Source organism: Paramisgurnus dabryanus, chromosome 3 (assembly GCF_030506205.2).
Source record: "Paramisgurnus dabryanus chromosome 3, PD_genome_1.1, whole genome shotgun sequence".
In the NCBI taxonomy this organism is placed as follows: domain Eukaryota; kingdom Metazoa; phylum Chordata; class Actinopteri; order Cypriniformes; family Cobitidae; genus Paramisgurnus; species Paramisgurnus dabryanus.
The window spans coordinates 20787218-20802213 of record NC_133339.1 but is presented as its reverse complement, the minus strand read 5'-3'; the positions used below and the strand labels follow the sequence as shown (position 1 = coordinate 20802213).

At 37.5% G+C, this 14996-nt stretch overlaps 1 protein-coding gene across 1 annotated transcript in view; it reads left to right on the top strand.

Moving 5' to 3' along the window:
• tanc2a (tetratricopeptide repeat, ankyrin repeat and coiled-coil containing 2a) overlaps positions 1-14996 on the top strand; it is a 147824-nt gene that overhangs the window by 24989 nt on the left and 107839 nt on the right. The window contains exon 2 of the mRNA XM_065252741.2: positions 6764-6886. The gene's annotated coding sequence lies outside the window, so the exon portion shown is untranslated. The remainder of the gene's footprint in view (positions 1-6763; positions 6887-14996) is intronic.

Below are 14996 nucleotides of genomic sequence, written 5' to 3'. Positions count from 1 at the left end.
CTTCACTAGTCAGCCATCATTACCCATCACTAATGTGATGCCATGATGTGTTGCTGTGGAACTGTGTATGATTTGTGCAGGCTTTGGGCAACAGATGTAATGTTTATGTACGTATGTGATGAATGTGTTTGGCTTTGGGCACACTGGCCAGTGAATTTGTCACTGCCATTTTGTTGTTTGGAATAAAATTACATGTCACCTTGTGAGGAACTGTAAAATTTGTGGGATTGTAATGTGTTTTCACCTTCACTTCATGAGGTGTTAAAGCTTTGAGTAATGAAGGCTATTGGTATTTATTTTGTCACATTTACTGGTTGTATCTTGGTGAGGTCTATTTGTTTTTATGAATCTTCAGTGTTCATTTTGTATGTTGAATAATGTTTGATATGATTTCAGAAACGGAAACTAATTCTTTAAGATATAGCTTACCCAAATGATATTAGGCAGCGGCTGGAAATAGTCCCCTTGGTGACTTTCAATAGCAAGGGACTATTTTCGGGGCACTGCGTAATATCATTGCGCCTGCTGCAGCTAAGGTACGGCAGCGAAGTCCTTGATTATTACGCCAGAATGACAGTATAGTTCCTAGCAATATCTTATCAGCCTAGAAAATCACAACTTTTAATTTTCTTTTTAATGTCTTAGTACACGAACTACAGAAGAGTCAAGTTTTAAATAGGAAAAATATTGAAACTTTTTGGGGTTTTTTTAGCGCGATGCTAATGGTCTAATCAGATTCAATGGATTATGCTAAGCTATGCTAAAAGTGATACCGCCAGACCTGGAGATCAGCTGAATGGATTCCAAAACTGTAAAAAGCAAATGTTTAACTCTAGGGGAGCTGGAAAAAGAGCATATTTTCAAAAAAGTGGAGTGTCCCTTTAATGATAACTGATATGTAATTTTAGGGTGAACTATTCCATTTAAAACAAAAATAATTCAAATGAATACATTTCATATTCGATTACTCAGGACTAGACGATTACTTTATGAAAAATGATATGCTTTTTACCATAAATATTATTTTATCCAATTATAGCTTAGATTGACTATGACACAAAAATATTTTCCTTTACGATTACGTGTCCGTTACCTTCTTGAAAATGTATGGCAGCTGTTGTCAAATGTACCCTCTCTCGCACATCATACAAGGATAAACTGCCGCGGCATCTTTCCATCTTTTCTTCCTTTTCTTCCCACATGGCATAATCAAGATTTATCAGCGTTCGGGCAGATGGTTTTCCAGAGTGCCAGCCCCCTACCGACCCCCACCCTCCTGTTAGATCCTGGATCCAAGTGTTTGTCTAGACTTGAGTTATCCACCTCATCTAGGAATGAGAGCCCCTCCCATCACGTCCCACAGGAATTAGGGTCATCCATCCATCCTCAAGTACCCTTACAATGCTAAAAGTAACTAAACACATGGCCATACCTTTTGTAGAAAAACTTCCTGTGTGTGTAAAAGATAGATTGCACCCAGGACATCTTAAAATCCATACAGTAATCACCATAGCAACAACAACTTTTTGCTTGTATGATAATGAGCATTCGTACACTTCCCTCAATACGGTGTCATGTTGTTTTTTTAAGTTTGTTTGTACCCTAAAGTTGCCCTAGCAACAACATATTTTTTCATGCATGTTCTCTGATGAAGAATCGCTCTCAGATTCACACAATGTCAGTTCCAGAGTCTTTTGTAAAAAAGCCTCTCTTTTATACAATAGAAGTTGGAGTAATGAGAGAAGGCCATATTTAAAATTTAATTTAAACCACGAGACTTGAGAAGAATAGAAGGGCAGAACGGCGCGCGGCCTCATTATCAGCCGGCTGAAGCGAGTGGCGGGACACGTGTCCCTCTCTTTGTTAAGTCTTAGCCTGAATTGGAGCCCCGGACGAGTCTATTCATGGCCGGACATAAGGCCGTCTTTGAGACGGGTGGCTTTCTGGCCCTCATTATCCTCATTGTTGAATTCCATTACACCTCATTTCAGCTTCAACAGGGACGTTGGACAAAGCCTGCAGTGTGCACGGGAGCAGTCGTAACGCAAACGTCTGAACTTCGTAATTCGAACTTCGTAATTGTCTGAAGATCTCACCATCCACCTGCTCTCACATTAAAAGATTTTCAGAATGTGATAATGGCTTGATGTTAGGGAGACAAGGAATGGTAGCCAGACCGTGCCCTGCATTATTTGATATGGTGCTGCTGATGTAAGCTAAGAAGTTTGCAATGTGTTGGATAAATAGTTCATTGTGAGTCACAATGAATAGGCCAGGATAGATATGAGAGATTGGAGAGTTGTGTACATGGTTTGCTGGTGTATTTGTATTTTGGGCAGGGTCACAGTTGTTCTACGAGTTTGTGCCTGGTGTGGATGCCATTAGCCAATCATAAAGTCATAATTTTTTTCTGTAGCTTTCATTTGTCTGTTTGCCTGTCTGTCTGTCTGTCTGTAATAATATGTGACCCTGAACCATAAACGCAGTCATAAAGGTACATTTTTGGAAATTGAGATTTATACACCCAAAAGCTGAATAAATGTTTTTTTTATTGATGTATGGTTTGTTAGGATGGGACAATATTTGGCCAAGATACAGCTTTGAAATCTGAGGTTGCAAAAATATAAACATAATAATAATAATAATAATAATAACAATAATAATAATAATAACATTATTATTATTATTATTATTATTATTATTATTATTATACTTATTGTTATTGTAAGTATTAATATTATTGTTATTATTAATATTTTCAATAAAGTTAGAAATTAAATTTAAATAAACCAAACTAGATTACATCCAACCAGTGGCGGCCGGTGACATATTTTTCGAGGGTGCACGATGCGAAGCTCGTCACAACATGTATTTAGCATGTCGTGTGTGGCTCGTCATGTCAAAATATGTGTTTGGCGTGTCATGATAACCTATGTGCATCACGCAACATGTCAAAATACATGATTGCTGCACACGTGTCGAAATGATTTATGATAAAAGAGACGCTTGCGCTTGCCAGATACTTGCTTACTTTTTTAACTTTTATCGTAAACCCTTTTATTGTAAACCCTTTTACGATAATCTTTTTTCGTAAACCCTTTTGACCCGTGCGCAGCAGGCACATATTTTGACATGAAGTATGATACATATAGGTTCACATGACACCACAAACACACATTTTGACATGACGAGTAACACAGATGACACTCCGAACACATATTTTGAATTTGCGCCCCTCGGAAAAGAAGTTGCTGGCTGCCTGCATTCAACTATCTGTAAAACAAAAAAATTTTGTAAAATTTTTTTTTTTTGATTTCATTAGTTTTTAATGGGTTTTGTTTATTAAATATTTTTTTTGTAACAGTTTAAAATGTTGTTTTTATGGCTTTAAAATTCAATTTTTTTTAATTTATAAACATTTGTAGGCCTCATAACTTGAACTGAGATAATGCCTTTCTGTCTCTTTCTCTCTTCTCTCCATCCCATGGGTCACCAAAACGTCTGTCCTTCTCACCGCCCAAGTCCAGTTAACTCAGACTTTGTGTCGTCTTGCCACATAATGGCAGTTTTGTTCCTTCGCAACTCGCTCGGAGTAAATTTGCATTCGCGACAGATATCTCATTCTCTCTGCCTACGTACGGAGGTCCTTCGCGTCACCTGTGTGGGAGTGAGGGGCTGCACTTAGACAAAGTGAACAATATCTCTATACCTCCGTCCTCCCACTTCTCTCCGCTGACTAGAGGGAAAGTCAGATTCGGGGTTGCAGCGCACCAGATGTTGTTGCTGTAATGCTGAAACTAGATGCTGGATACGTGCTGTGTGAAGACTCTGTTCCCCAACTTCGAAGCTTTTTGTATCTGATGACAAATGTCACTTGAACTTTGATCCTGATCATGGTTTTAGTTGTCTTAAGATTATGTCACTGTCGCATTTGAAAGTTAGATCATCTGATCTGCAACATCTCCTATTTTAGACAGGCACTGATGTTGCCTGAAAGCTTTGTTTTTGAATTTTTAGGTCATCTTTGTCATGTATATAGCATTTTTTAATGCTGAAAGTTGTACAGTTATTTCACAGGGACTTAAAACAGTTTGGTAGTGGGAACTAAAGCCCGTTGGCACTTTTTGATTAATGTCAGACATAATACTGCAGAAATGCTCTCATTTCCTTGCTGATGCTGTCTGTCTTGTTACCATGGTGATCCTCATGATACATCATATAGGCTTCATAACAAGAAAATAACATCAGATCGGTGCTAAGACTCACAAATTATGCTTCTCTTTATCACCTTTTTAGGTTGCATCTTTTTTATGGTGAATGAAATGCGGAGGAAAAATAATGCCAGATCAACAGGGAAAGGCACCCCAGGGAGTTTCCTTTTGTCTGTGTTGAATTCATTGATCATCCGCTAACCTTCTGCTTTCATAGGAGTTTCTGGTTTTGTTTTTTACAGAAGTCTCTTATTTTATTTTTGGTCACCTGGTCAGGAGGATAAAGTGCAGATACAAAATAGATGGTATGTGGAGAGGAAGGAAGACAGGACGGGAGCCAGACTTGAACTTGCAACATGTTTTTTTTTTTTATATTTTGTGCAACACGTATAAATGCATACAATTTTAATGTTTTTTAGGGCACAAATAACTCCCTCTTTGTATACATTAGGATTGGTGTGTGTGTCTTTATGTGGGCGTTTATGTTTTCATGTTTATTTGCATGTGTTTATAGGAAGATTGGACTTGTCAAGCTTTAACACACTTCAACTTTAAAAGCATGAGGGTTCCCATGGGTCCTTGAAATCCTCGAAAGTTTGTGAATCTGGGAGAAAAAATTCAAGGCCCTGGGAATTTTTTGAAAATATACTTACATAGATACAGGTCATTGAAAGTGCTTGAATTTAATGCAAGAAGTTTTCTGGAAAAAAATCCATATTATTCCCTGTGTAGTGTAGGGTAATATCATACAAATTCTAGACGTTTTAAGCACACGTGCTAAACTGTTTGATTTAAATGCTTATATTTTCTGTATGCGAATGTTGTTTCATACCAAAATGCTTTTTTGCATAGTTGTGTTTGACACATGAAAACGTCTCGAGTTATGTATGTAACTGTTGTTCTCTGAGAAGGGAACGAGACGCTGCGTCTCCCTTGCCATACTTCCTGCACCCTGTAACGCCATCCTTGGCAATATTTAAGATAGCGATATACTTCCTGGCTCCCGCGTCACCCTGTCTTTGTTGTTAAGCCTCATCATTGGTTGAATTTGATATACACATTCAGACGCAATTACCCCTGGAGGCGTCCCCAAAGTGATGCAGCGCGAGTTCCCTCGAAAGGGAACTTTAACAATGTATCCTAAAAGGTAACACAATGTTACCTTGCTCTCACTTAAAATGTTTCCCCACATTTAGTTCTTGAATTTGAGGGGATTTGACCTGGAAAGTCCTTGAATTTGAAGCTAACTAAGGTGTGGGAACCCTAAAGCATAACAGACTCATAATATTTACCCTCAATGTGTAAAATAATACAATAGTTAGAGATGCATTGATTTATTGGCTAATAATTGGTATCGGTCGATAAAAGTTTAAAAATAGCCGATATGGAATGCCGTAATTTCGTAATAGTTTTTTTAAATCTGCTTTTAGTAAATATTTCAACCATTTTTGCGTAAATCTGTAAAGGAAACCAGGCTATTGAGACCTCCTTTTTACTGGGCAAAACCTTGATCAAAATCCTCTTGTAGTTCAATTGTAAAACACTGTAGTGTTCCAGTAACACTACTTTCTCTAACACACACTAAATGTTATAAAACCATCATCTGGGACCGCCGATCAATACACTCAGTTTTTCCACTCAAACTTCTCACCCACAATCGAACAACATTTTTTAGCGGTAAGCAACAACTTGCAAAGTAATCTTCATAACATCTGAATTTGCCATGTAGACGGTAGATGCCTTTGGTTTGAAAAGCAAAAGGAATAGCAAAAGTCACTGAAGTGCTGATGGCATGCACAGATGTCCCACACGCTCTGCAGGTAACAAGAAACGCGTCTCATCTGTTGAGCCTCGTGTTGTGGTTTTGGTCTGCGGTATCTGTGTCCCTCCTCTATGCAGTCAGGGGTTCAGGTGTCACCCGCACAATGCACACAACCGGGCCGTGTATCAACAACGAAAGATGACATCTGTGTTTGCCTCCTGCTCTCCAGATCTCCAGGCAGCCGTCTGGACGTACTGGAGGTCAAGGTGCAAAATTCAAAAAATCTAAATTGAGAAAAGTTGGCAAATAACTTTGGTAATGTGTCATGCACGTGTTATGCATTACTAGAAAGTGATGCTTGCTTTAGCGAGCACCATTACACATGCTGACAGAGAAATGATGCTCTGTTATGTGATGTTTTTATGTTGAGAACTTGGCAGCTGTTCCCCCCTCTCTTTTTTCGTTCTCTCTTTCCTTCTGTCTCGCTCTTTTTATATCTCTTGAGAGAAACTGGGCTCCCATTCGAACAAACGTGTGTAAATGTTCACGTAATGTGTTAATTAAACCGCATGCTTAGTGCTATAAAGGCTACACATTTACAACTCCTCCCTACCAACGTAAATCTACATGGCGCTGGCGGTTCTTCCGGGATTTGTAAATATATTTGTAGGATTTTAGATGAGATGCTAGATTGTTGACACATGGCAAGATGTGGAAAATTATGGTGGCTGTTTTTGTTATCAAACTTTTGATGTTGATGTGCTGCTTGTGTCTTCTGTCCCATTTACAGAGCCATTGAGGTTTAAATCTTAGGGAGATGGGACTTGGGCTCCTGCCCACAAGAGAACGAATCCAAGTGCAACCCCTATAGCTGTGACCGGTTTGCCGTGAGGCCCCGTACCCCCTTCTCATGGTGAGTGCACTTTCTCTTATTAGAAAAACAAGTTGGTCAAGAATCAAATTTTTTAGACGTAAGACTTTCTTTATGCCAAAAAATCATTAGGATGTTAGTAAAGATCATGTCCCATAAAGATATTTTTTTTAATTTCATAGCATTAATAGTGTTGCTAAGGACTTAATTTGTACAACTTGAAATGCAATTTTCTCAATATTTAATATTTTTGCATCCTCGTATTCCAGATTTTCAAAAAGTTGTACCTCTATATGGGCCCTGTCCCAAATGGCGCACTTCATGTGAACTTTCGGTCTCGTGGCCTTAAATTGCGCGTGTTTGCTTAGTCTACGAGTCCGTAGCGTGTCCCATCTGTTGTTTTTACGCTCCTAAGTGTGCTCATCAGCGCCCTCTTTGCACCCTTGATGCGGCCTTCGGCAAAGCCTGCACTGCTGCAGGCTTCGCGCACTTCACCAACCCAGAAGTCTTTGCAAAAAAGCAATCAGACCAATCAGACGACGGATGGGAGGTGTTCACACTGATGGGCAACTTCTCTTCCTATTTCTGGCGTGATGCTCGACCCAAAATGCGACTCTGGTACTCCCTCGATCGTGGACTGGCGTCAAGGGTCCCTAAGGTCTGGACTACATGATGGTATCAAATTGTGGACTCTGAAGTGAAGTCCAAAGTGTGCCGTTTGGGAAAGGGTCATAGTATAAATCTCAATTTCCCCTTGTGGTATTTCCCATTTTTGTGGTCATGGTCACACATGCATATTGGATTTTGGACTAAGATAAATAAATAAAATAAAAATCAATGAGCAATCAATAAAACACATGTCATTTCGTGGCCAGTTAGGACACAATGAATGGGTATAGTTTGCTAAACGTCCCATATGGATACTGACGAGAGTCTCAGAGAAACTCTTCAACTTCAACATAAAATCCAAACCTACATAAACAACACCATTCAAAGTTTGCAGAAGACTTTTTAACACTGCTCTGCTGGAGTGCTGTCTCGCGATTTAACCAAAACAAGGTTGTAATCTGCAGAAGCCATATAAATTTACATTCTCCTCCATCCAAAGAATTTGTTCTGCATGCAGCCAACAGATAGTAACAACTCCTCTGACAGACACTCTGGCAAACACAAAACCTCTATAATGATTCCATATGTGCTGCAATTTACTTGTAAAGTATGTCGGACTATTAAACAGTCCCTGCTGCTACAACAACCTCTCAAGTGCTTATCGATCAAGAATAAAGAAAGTTAAACAAACTTAAAAAGCTTTTGTTTGGCTTTCTTTTACTTCTTAACTTTCAAAACTTTTATAGTATTTCATAATGCAAACATCACTTATTTTTTTCCTCATATTTAAGTTTAACGGACATAAACGATCCCCTGGCTCTTTATTTCCCAAACGGTTTCCCAGTAGTTCTGGTTCTAATCGGTCTCTCGTGCTCAAAGATGAAACGCTTCTTTGACAGCCCTTCTTCTTTATACCCCGCCTGACCCTTTAGTTTGCTGAAAACAAGACTTTGTTTCTCTGTCCGAAAACCACATCAGTTCTGTGTCCGCTCGGGGCTCATCTAATTATCCCAGTGACTGTCCATCCATGAAATAGGCATTACTCTGTGAAACTGAGCCAGCGTGGTTTTCCTCTGAACAGTCGTGATAGCTTAGCAACAATGGGACAGACTATAATGACCATAACAACAGCAAGGGCAACACCAGAGGATTATGGGGGATTATTACCTTTTGATCTGCTCCTAAACCGGGCGGGCAGAGTTATTAGGATAAAGGCTAGTTTATCTTATGTGCTTTTGTCCACCATTTTTCTTTAAACATACATTAACTGTTAAGGGAACGTTTTTTTTTCTTTTTGAAAGAGAAGCTTTGAAAGCAGAGAGAGCAACGAGAGGGAAGGAATAGAAACAGAAAAAGTTCAATTTAAAGTGTTTATTCTGTGTCCAATGTCCACTTAATCATGGTTTATTAATTTGTATCTGCTTATCTGTAGACTGCTGCTGTCGAAGGGGAGTTAAAGGGATAGTTCACCAAAAAACTTGTATACATTTCTTTGTTTTGCTAAACACAAATGAAGATATTTTGAAAAATGTTAATAACCAAACAGATATGCGGCACTATTCACTTCCATAGTATTATTTTTCCTACTACAGAAGTCAATGGTGCCCCAGATCTGCTTCATTTGTAATCAAGAAATGTATACAGGTTTGGAACAACTTGAGGGTGAGGAAATGATGAGAGTTTTTATTTTTCGTTAAACTATCCCTTTAAGTTTTAGGGATGTAGATGAACCAGTGAGATGTTGTTCAGGACAGACTTAACTAATAGCATTTCCAGAGGATATCGGATAATCCACACTCGTGTTAAACCGTTTAGTAATGATAAATTGTTCATGGTTAAGCTACAGCGGTAACTGTAGGGTGTCTCCTCTGATCAAGGACATCGTTCAAGGGCCCTTTAATGTCATTGAATCCCAGAAGAGCAGTTTGAATCACATTGGTTCAGTGCTGGGACAAAAGTTTCACCCTGATGTGTTCTGAACCAATCTGTCAGAGACTGTCAAGTAATATCTGGGTCATATTTCACCCTCAATAAAAATTATTTATGTTTTGCGTAAAGCCTCAGTTTATGATCTTTAGGATGTTTTGTGTTTGTGATAATTTTACACCCAAACTAATTCTCACTGGCTGGATGTAATTTAATAACATAGTTCACCCTATATTGTAAATACTTATATTAATAATACTTATCCTTATCCTCAAATTAATATTTAAATAAATGTCTTCTGGGGGCTATGGAGGACTGGGAGTGCAAAAATAATAAATAAATACATGTACAATAAATAAATACATTTCGACCACCTCTCTTTAACATTCATTTCACCTGCACTACACTCAAAATCACGTCCACGCTCTTCCCTTGCATGTCATTTTGTAAGAGCAAAAGATGTGACTGTTCTGGCCTCAGAATACGTGTTTATACTAGCATTGCCACTCTTTGCTCCATTGCTATGGCTGAAGAAAAACACGCCCCCTACTCATTAACTATAAATAAATACATTTATAAATAAATAAATGTAAAGAAATAATTAAATGTTCACATAAATACATAAATAAATACATAAATGTGGAAATTAATAAAATAATTAATAAAAATGTATAATTAAATGCAAAATAAATTAATATTTTAATGCAAAAATAAAGAAATCAAAGTTGCAATACTCATTTATGTTTGTTTTTTATATTTCTCTGCATATTTATTTTTGTATTTATTTATTTATGTTTGTTTTATATATTTCTTTGTACATTTTATTTATTTATTTAAAATGTTTGCACTCCCAGTCCTCCATAGGGGGGAACTCATTCGTGTAAGAAAGATATTCATATTTCAACATTTTTAAACTATAAACAGTAGGAAGTAGTGGGGCTTGCTGTCCTTATAAAAAATGTAAGGAAGGGATGTCAAATTGAGAATAATGGGAAATACAATTTTTTGCATTACAGTAATCAATGTACTCGTGTAAATTCAACTCAAAAACTCAAAGATTTAAAAAGCTACATTGTCTTCATGCAAAATATAATTCATTAGGTTGTTTTTCATTTTCCATTAGTTTATCCTGTCTATTTTGTTAAAAAATTGTTTCACGGAATATTAATTGTACAACTTTATTCATTATGTATTTCTCACAGTGAGTGCCAACAAATAAGTGTTTGACTTATTTTCGATGCAAAACATTGCTGAAAGCAGATGTTGTTGTAAGAAAATGATGTTGAATTGTAACATTTTTTAATTTTTAGACCATTTGAGATGATGTCTCATTTTAGAAAACCCACATCGCTTCTGCTCATGCAAGACAGGCACCACCTGTGATCCAAACACAGATCTCATGAGCTTTGTTTTAAAACAGGACATCTGTTTTAGCTGTCTGGTGTTTTTAATTTCTTTTTATTTTAGAAGTGGTTACGAATTAATGTGTTGATAGAAATGGCACTATGTTTTTTTATGCCATACAGATTAGTTAGACATGTCTGTTTTGGTGATGGTCTGTTTTTCCATGTATTTTTATTTGTCAGCAGATTAAGACCAAATGTTCACTGCTTCCTGCATACTGTATACTTCATCTGTTAAAAGCATGAAGTGCTATTTAACAGTTTTTTAATGGAGTTGAACAATTGAGGTCTTTGATGGACAGAAATCCATGCATTTGTTATTTGGGTTTTATATCTGTGATTTTCATTACTGTAATACTGTTGGTCTTTGGTGTGTTTGTGTCTTGCAAAGTGCTGGCCCTTTTAGAGGCAATTAGTTTCTGTCTTTGCCTTCAAAACACTGATGCTTCACCAATGGTGAGTGAAAGCACAGAAGGATGAAAAGTATGTTCTCATGTTCATTCTGTAAACAGCAAACATTCAGCCATGTTGTTTACATTGAAGCAGATTTGTTTGGACTCTTGTCATACCCACGGAGGAATTCTGAGTGGGTGCTCTCTCTGTGGGGTTCCTAGTCACGATCCACTGATATTCCCTTGTTTTCATCTTTTCTCTGATATGTCATCATCTTGTCAGGAAGAAATCAGTGACTAAAACTTAAGAAGGCATGCGCTTTAACACAAAAGTAAAGATAGCAAAATAGGATTCTTGGATCGCTTTAAAATGTTTGTTTACATTCTTATTGTTAATTAAATATAATTTGAAGTCATTTGCAGGTCTTGTATTTAGATAATTTATGTGTATGGTTACAGTTTTTATTTAAAATGGCTGAGGAAATAAAATATCTTTTCTCATGTCCACATTGTACTCGGTCCACAACTTCATTCAGATAGAGGCAGCTTGGAGGTTTTCTGACAGTTTAGTCACAAGCACTTTATTATACTTTTAATTGGTTAAATATTTGCAAAACCCAGTGACAGATGTAAAGGGTGTCCAATAGTAAAGGAATAGTCCATTTTCTTAAAAGAAAAATCCAGATAATTTACTCACCACCATGTCATCCAAAATGTTGATGTCTCGCTTTGTTCAGTCCAGAAAAAATGATGAAAGGACTTTCAAAGGACTATAAACGATCCCAAACGAGGCATAAGGGTCTTATCTAGCGAAACGATTGTCATTTTTGAAAATAAAAATAACAAATATGCTCTTTTAAACCACAACTTTTCGTCTAGGTCCGGTCCAGCGTGACCTAACGTAAATGCGTAGTGACGTAGGGAGGTCACGTGTTACATATATAAAACGCACATTTGCGGACCTTTGTAAACAATAAACTGACACAAAGACATTAATTAGTATCAGTTGACAAACCCACAACGTCAGAACGGTCCTCTTTCAAGACGCTTGTAAGCACTGGGGCGGAGTTTCGCGTTCGTCCTCTGTGACCTTTTGACGTCATGATGTATTGCGTGAGGTCATGCTGACGCTTTCAGGAAGGGATCTAGACAAGAAGTTGTGGTTTAAAAGTGTATATTTGTTATTTTAATTGTCAAAAATGACAATCGTATCGCTAGACAAGACCCTTATGCCTCGTTTGGGATAGTTTATAGTCCTTTGAAACTCAGTTGAAAAAAACTGTTAAGTGTTGAGTTAAGTGTTAAGTGGTGGTGTCCATTGAAGTCCATTAAAATGAGAAAAATCCTGCAAAGTTTTCCTCAAAAAACATAATTTCTTCTGGACTGAAAAAAGAAAGACATCAACATTTTGGATGACATGATGGTGAGTAAATTATCTGGATTTTTCTTTTAAGAAAATGGAATATTCCTTTAATGGAAAAATACATTTCACAAATGCAAACAATAACATAATTTAAATTTTTGGGTACACTGTTTCTTTAAATTTAGTACACACACATTTCTCTTTCAGAAACTGCTGTGTAGATATAGATGCTTGAAAGAGTGGTGAAGTGTGTGTGTTAATCCACAGGGATAGCACTCACCCGCTGCATGGGATATTACGTTTCCTAAAATACCGCAAGTGCCAGGCATGGCTGGGGCACGTAGAGGACATTTTAGATACAATATCATACTTCAGTAGATAAGTGATGTTCCTGGTGATGACTACGGTTAATGAAAAGCAGTGTTCATTAACACACCAGTCAGTATAATGATGGTTAAATGATTATCATGCTTGTTTCTCATGGCTTTGGTAGAGCTTTAGGGAGTTCAGTTTTGTGCTATGTCTTTGTGTACACACACTACACTATAGCGTAGTGTACTCATTGGACGCACGTGCGGTGATGCGATTACGCATCTGGTTAGAACTTAACGTTTCTGTTTGTTTAATGGTTTGAATAGTTGCTGAACTCTTGAACAAATACCTTGTCGAAAATAAAAAAAAACATGTTTGGTTTCCTAGGTAATTTACATGTTGTTTATTTTGATTGTTATATAAATAAACTACTTTAAACGGATTTCGTTGTTATTTATTCTTAGCGGAGTTTACCAGAAATTACGTGTTTTCCACGAAAGCCCCTTGTTTATGTTGTTACTGCTGAAACAGTATATAACCTAACAACACATGCCTGCCTCCCTCGTGATTTGACCTATGACCTTGAACTGAACTTTGACCCTGACTAATGGCTCCTGAACTTTCAATGTATCCCTGCATCTGCAATTATCATTACAGGGATAGTTTAGTCAAATTTATGTAATACCCTGACCCATCTCTCTCTCCTACATGAACACGCACACACAACTGGATGAATGCCACATGTAGAAGACCTAACTTGGCAGGATCTCGTGAATTGAGGCCATAAATATTTCTAATAATAAAAGTCTAACTTCTTAACATTTTGCTCCTGTGGCCATGGTTTCCATGCAGGGTGCACATTTGTGTTGAAGTGATATTTTAATAGCTTTCAATCCATCACTAATTACCTTCTAATAGCTACTAGTTGGGCTCAGTTTTCAAATGTGTGACAACTTCAAAGCCCTGTTATGAAGACAGCTGTTGTCATATTGCTTTAGCTTTACTTGGGAGATGTTTGATATTTTTATATCCCTTACTTTGCATGTTCATATACAATAAACAATGCCTGTCTAAAACATAAATATGAATTAAATATGATTGCCAAATATCTTTAAAAAACTGTTAGGTCAAGGCAGCGCAACTTCACAAAGTTTTTAAAGCTGTGTTTGATGTTAATTATCCATTGGTCCCACACGTCTGGATTTTTCGGTAGTACATGGCACTTGATTTCAGGGTGTGAGATATCTCACAGCTGTCTCTAATACTGCTTGTTATAGTCTGTATATTCACATAAATTAAAGTAAGTAGAGATCATGCTTAATGAGAGAATGGTCTGACACCTTATAACACGCAGGTGGTGTGTTTCACTGCTCGGCTTGACCTTTAACCTGCTAATGAGCCTGTTTTTTATATTGAGAGCACAATGTTTAGCTTAAGCTCTGTGAGCTCCTCAATGCTGAATCAGTGAAGCTTGTAATTGAATGAATCAATGAAACTTCTGAATTAATGTATTTATTGGATTAAAAAAGATGCAAGAAATTTAACAGTAGGGATAGACTTTCAGACAGTAACTGTACATATCTGTGATGGTGGCCACCCTGATGGTAATGCACTAATTCACCGCAGTGGTTATATAATGTGTGTGGTAGTGATGCGCGGGTCATCTCATAACCATAGACTGTAAAAAATATAACGTCGTAGTGTCCGTGACGTTACCCATAGGTTTGTGAAGAGCGTTTTTGAAGCCAATAGTAGGTGATGCCTGCCATCCCATCTTGTCCGTGAATCACTGGCGGATAAGTAGGCGGATATTACGCAGTGTGCAGAAATGGTCACCTGCAATTAAAAGTTACAAAGGGGACTACTTACGGGCCCTGCGTAATATCATTGTGCCTCCTGCATCCATGGTACAGCAGCAAAGTGCTTTGATTATTCCGCCAGAATGATATTTCCTAGCCATATCTGCCTAGAAAATCGCAACTTTTAATTTTCTGTCAGTCTTAGTACAAAAGGAGAGTCAAGTCTTAAATAGGAATAATATCTAAACTCTTTGGTTATTTTTGAGCACGATGCTAATAGTCTAATCAGATTCAATAAGTTATGCTAAACAAGGCTAAAAGTGGCACCGCCAGACCCGGAGATCGGCT